Raw genomic sequence first — 5,626 nt, 5'->3', positions numbered from 1 at the left:
GCCCCCACCGGCCTCGGCTCGGCCTGGCTGCGGAACGAGGTGCGGGCAACGGGTGTGGGTCTGTCTCTTCCCTTCCCTTCTTCTTCCTCTTCCTTCCCCTTCCCTCGCTCTTTTCCTTTCCCCTTCCTGCCTTCCTTCTTGCCTCGCTCCTTTCCCCTTTCCCTTCCTTCGTTCCTTCCTCTTCCCCTTCTTCTTCCCCTTCCCTCTCTGCCTCCAGGGCCTGGCGCTGGGCTGAGGCTCGGCGGGGGGCCAGCCAGCTGTCCCGGGTCTTTCCACCAGCACACGTTGTCTGGAGGTCTGCCTTCTGCCTGGCCGGGTTGTGGCACCTCTGCCCACCATAGGGTGGCCATCACAGAGGACAGTCTGGTTTTCTGCTATTCCGTCCTCAACTGATACGGCACCCAACGCCTTTATGTCCTGTTTTTCTCTTCAAGAGAAAATAGAAGACATACAGGCGTCTGGTTTCGTATCAATACAGGACAGAGAATAACCGGACTGTCCTCTCTGGTGGCCACCCTAGCCCACTAGGCCAGGACTAAGCCACAAGCAGAGCACTTGTTTTGGGAGTCCAGAGTCAGGCATCTGCGCACAAGATCCAGCCCAGCGAAGCTGGTGCTTGTGGCCTGCCACGGTACTCCTTGCTGGTGATGCAGGCCCAGCAAGAATGGGATGCTGGCGCTGGCACTGGCATGGCCATCTTCCTGGGTGATGTGGGGGAGTGTCGGCGATCCCTCTCCAGGCTCTTGAGGTGACAGTGGTAGTCACCCATGTTTCATATCCATACGGGAGAGTGGGGATGATGACTGCACCACAGACCTGGATCTTGGTGTCTTAACCAGAATTGGCGATGAATAAAGACATGCCAGAGTGGATCCTGTGCTTGATCTCCTCATCCATACTCTCTCTGGGAGGTATCAGGGGAAGGGATCCACTGCCTTCAGGGTTTTAGCATTGCAGGCAGCAAGCAAAATGGGAGATGTCCCAGTGGACACCACGGCCTCGCACCCTCCATGTGTGTAGTCACTGAGAAGGGAAGCAGCAGGTTTAGTGTAAGAAGCATCTCAAGCCTAATCGGCTTGGCTTGCAGCTGTTATTTCCCTGCAGTGGCCATCTCCACCCCCTGTGCTGGGTGCAGGCAGCATTGTTCTTGCTGTGGCAGGAGCAGCCAGGGACAAATCCCATCAGGTGCCGTTCACTTAGAAAGAGATGGTCCTTGCTCTGCAGAGCTGATCATTTAAAGAGGCAGGCTAGAAAGGTGCTTAAGAGGGGAAACAGAGGCATGAAGACAGGCTGCAACTTGCCAAAAGTTTTATGGCAGGTGAGCAGAAGATCGGGACAGAAGAGTTTCAGGCCTGCAGATCAATACCGCTTATCTGGAAATGCACATTCCCCTCCCCACTTAATTCATAAACTTCTTGGAGTAGCCACGAGGAGACAACAAGGAGTCACATTAACCCAGCATGAGTTACAACACAACCATTCAACCCAATCAGCTGTGTCCCAGAAATGTCAACCTGGGTGGGGGAATGTTTGGGGACACAAGGATTGTATGAAGAGCGGGGTTTGGAGTGGAAAGTGTTTGGTAATCTTTATCACAGCAGTCCCTGCTGACACCCCGGTGCTGCTATGATTCTGTGACAGGCGCCATTTTCTTCCTAAGTAAGGCCTCAGATAATAAAGTGAGCTCTTGCCTCATTCAAAAACTCACAATGAAATCATGAGGACTGGCAACACTGGGATAGCGCCAGAAGGTAATTCACTGGGATGCGTGTTGAAAAGCAGGGGTTGCCCTTGACAAACAAGAACCATCTCAGCCCACGTGACTCATGAGACTTGCTTAAAAACAGTAAGTTTAAAAATGCAATATTAATATGTCTGGGGATCTTTTTTATTTGCCTCTTGGTTTCCAAGCTTCTAAGTTGTATGTTGCCCAAACTTCAATCTTCACCAGCAAGGCAGGAAACTCCCTATTTTTTAATGGAAAAACTGAGATTTTCACTTAATAACATGACTCCAGGAGCTGGGGCTTTGAGAAAATTGAACTCTGGTGAGACTTGAACTACTAAATTTATAACAGCTGGCAACAAGGGAAAGCTACACACTCAAGTCACTTGTGCTCTTGGTTTTTCTCTGCTAGGAGCTTGTTGTGTGTGTGTATGTCCAGAACATGCACTGCTGTCAGATGTGTGCATATGAGTCAATGGACTGACTGCTGGACTGGTGTCTGTCCATGAAAACTGCACGCTGGTGGATGGGGCGCTGAGTCCATATTTGTGAATGGAGATTAAGACCAAGGCAGGAGTAGGTGCACTCGCATTGTTCACACGGAGCTTTGTATTGGAGGTCTGAGGAGCGGCGGGAGGCAGCCGCGCTGAACCTGGGGCCGGAGGTATTGTGTGGGTTGTGAGAGAGGAGATAGCAGGGAGCTTGCAGCTGGCGGTGGGGTGCCTGCTGTGTGTGAGGAGGTGGCAGGGAGCTTGCGGCTGCCTGGGGGGGTGTTTGCCAAGGGGGTGTTAAGACTCTGCCTGCCAGCTGTCCAGGAGATTAAATCTCCTTGTTTAATCAGAGCTTTGAGAGACACACCATTGTCTTTAATACCAAACAAGCCTGATAAAAACCTGCCTTCACCATCTGCTCTTCCTTCACGCTCACTCCCAATGCTCCTCTTCGCTTCCCCTTCACTCCCTGCCCCCATCTGAAAGGTGATGGCCAGTTATCAGGCATAGAAGCAGAAACTCTCCTTGCTTTCCTGACCATTCCTTGGCCGTTTGGGAATGTTTCCCCCTTCTCTTTCATTACTGCTATTGTCCGCTCCCCTGGACAGAGGAATACCTTTTATGACAGGCTATCATACTGAGCTCGTGGGGAGAGACAGGAAGGATAGAGGGAGTGCGGCAGATGTGGCAGGCCAGACAGGAAGACACACTGAAGGAGACAGATTTTTATCTTTCCCTTCACTTTGCATCTGTAATTCCATGTCACATTAAAGGGAGCAGCAGGTGGAGTCCTTCATGAATGGAGAGAGGACTATAAGCAAGAGAGGGGGTTATGCACATACAGAAATCCATCACCCTGCCATGCAGGCCCTTGAATGTGAATGAAAGGCCCCGTGGCATTGAAACCATGTCGGGAGACAGGTGTTCAGCATGGCTGACTCAGGCGCTGCTCATGTTTTTTTGCGCTATGGACTGGCATTTAAAACTCCTGGCTGTGGAACAGCTTCCAAAGGGCACAGCATGCCAGCCAAGCTGTGCTCATGGCCTTTGGCGTGGTGCTATCCCCATGGCTGACGTGCTGGCCCAGCTGGGGCCTACCAGACCACTTTCTTCTGGACCTGCCCCTGTGCAGACAACCCTGCTTTCCTCCAGCACCACAGCATGCATGGGGGAAATCAGTAGAGGGGATGAGGGTGGGGAAATAGAGCTTGATTTACAGTACAGATGTAAATCAGGATAGCTCAGGTAAATTTCCCCTGGCCCAGGATCTGGCCTCATCAGACCCTAACCATCCTAGATGAGCTATGCTCAGATTTGCTGATTCCTCTTCCCAGCCGAGGTTGCGCTGGCTGGGGCCAGGTGCTGATCCAAGCCACTTTAGGAACAATTTCCTCCCCCGGGGCCTTCCTTGGAACAATAACAGCTGGGAAGCAAGGTAGAGCTGGACTGCAATGTGACCCACAGACAAAGGCTGGGATGGTAGGGGGAAGGAGCCCGTGTTTGACCTGTACTCAGCAGAGTAGGTTTCCATTTCCCTCCATCTGTTTGGCCTCCAGCTACAAGTCATCACGGGCAACACTGCAGCAGCTGCAGGTGCGCTGAGCACAATGTGCAGTACTGGCTGTATAGAAAGCTGCATGCTCTCTTCATGCAGCCCAGCCTCTGCACAATAACGTCTCAGCCCGGTAATTGGACCCTTTCTCCTTTTAGCTTCCCATTGTTCCCTATGGAAACGAGACAGCTCAACAGATGTAATCGTGTCAGGGAATCAACTGCCAGGCAATAATGGAAGGGGTTTGGAATACACTGACACCATTAGCCAGGGGAGCGATCCTATCTGGCATGATCTTATCAGGGGTTTCACTGCCTGCTTTTCTCAATATGGGGCTGGTAGAAATTCACTTTTATGAGGGGAAGCTGAGAGAGAGAGAAATCCACTAGGCGGAAGGTAGCTATCCCTGTCATCTCATGAAATCATCTGTACTCATGCACAGAGGGTGTAAAATGCTGCCATTGTGAGCTGGTAGCACGCTAAAGCACTTGGCACTAGTGGAGAGGATTATGCAAGAGCAAGGGCTGCAGTGAATCAAATGCAGGCAGCTCTTTAAAAATGCAATATGTGGGGGAAAGGGTCTCTTCAAATGAGCAGCACTGGGTGCATGTCAATGCATGCTTGGGGGCTGCAGTGGATTTAAAGGGACTTCACATTCTCAGCTGAAATAGCAACGAATAAGGGACCTAATGCAATAGGAAGCAGTTTGTTCAGATTTTCAGAAGCGCTCAGCTTCCAATTAGGCACCCAAATAAGTGGCCAGATTTTCAGCAGAGCTCCAGATGCTCAATGCATGCTGGGGGCTGAGCCCTTTTCCCAATCTGGCCCTAAATGACTTATAAGCAATAAGTAACTACTATTTATTGCTGCTGCGGTGCTCAGACTGTAATTCCCAGACTGCTGACAGTCTGCTGCCAACTTCTAGGTCTACACGACAGTCCTTATCCCCTTGCTGCAGCATCTGTCAGTCAGTGTATGAGCAGTGATGGTTGGAGTTATCTGCAGTTCAGTCCCCAACCTCTTTCAGACTTCCAGAGGCTATGTGCATTTTTTTTTCACCAACCTAACCTTAAAAAGGCAATGATATCAAGTTCCTTGCTGCAACATGAATGGCATCTTCATACCTTTGTCTGTCAGATGCTTCAGCACAATCAGTTCTGAGTGGCACCTGTGGGGAAGTGAACACTTAGGAAGATGGAACCAGAATGCAAAGTGACCTGGAGTTCTTAAGCAAGAGGAACTGAACGCAGTGAATATTTGGCACTAAGAATAAAGGTATGTTTCTTCTTGTTGAAATTAGCAGCTCAGACACAAGTTAGTCATTAACATTTCTACAGATGAATTCATCCAGAGATCTCAACACACTTTACACAGATGGGCGAGTATCAACGGATGGACAAAGTGAGGCACTGGGTGATGAAATGACTGTCTGAACATGACACAGCATAGCCAACAATAGAAAGCAGGAGGTATGACTCCTATTTCAATGTCTTGTTCACTGGGCAGCCTGGAAGCTCTCAAGAATGCATTCAAAGGAGGAACAGCCAAATACCCAAATCTTGTAACATTAAATTGAGTTTTGTTTCATTTGGCTCTGCTGTCTTGTGCCCGACATATTCATGCAGTCAAACCTAGTATTTAATTAGGAATGAGGAAAGTGGAGCTGGACATTTAGAAGAGGAGGTGGCTAACTGGAGACCTCCTGGCAAATTAGGCCAATCTAGGTTTGAGGAGCCCAAGACTAATAGATGCAGAACTTGCCATCTGACCCAGTCAGATGGACAGATGAGTGCAGGAATACATCACTAAAGGTTCAGGTTACCCCTATGACAAAGTGATGGTGGCCTCCATAAAACAC

General features: G+C 49.9%; 1 long non-coding RNA gene across 1 annotated transcript; it reads left to right on the top strand.

Moving 5' to 3' along the window:
- On the top strand, nt 1-5,355 carry LOC102378447. The gene is made up of 3 exons (XR_323491.1): nt 1-39; nt 4,906-5,043; nt 5,143-5,355. It is a non-coding gene; the product is annotated as an uncharacterized LOC102378447 (long non-coding RNA).
- Nucleotides 5,356-5,626: the final 271 nt, after the last annotated feature.

This window comes from Alligator sinensis, unplaced genomic scaffold, assembly GCF_000455745.1.
Source record: "Alligator sinensis unplaced genomic scaffold, ASM45574v1 scaffold1086_3, whole genome shotgun sequence".
Classification (NCBI taxonomy): domain Eukaryota; kingdom Metazoa; phylum Chordata; order Crocodylia; family Alligatoridae; genus Alligator; species Alligator sinensis.
This window is presented reverse-complemented; position numbering and strand designations above follow the sequence as displayed.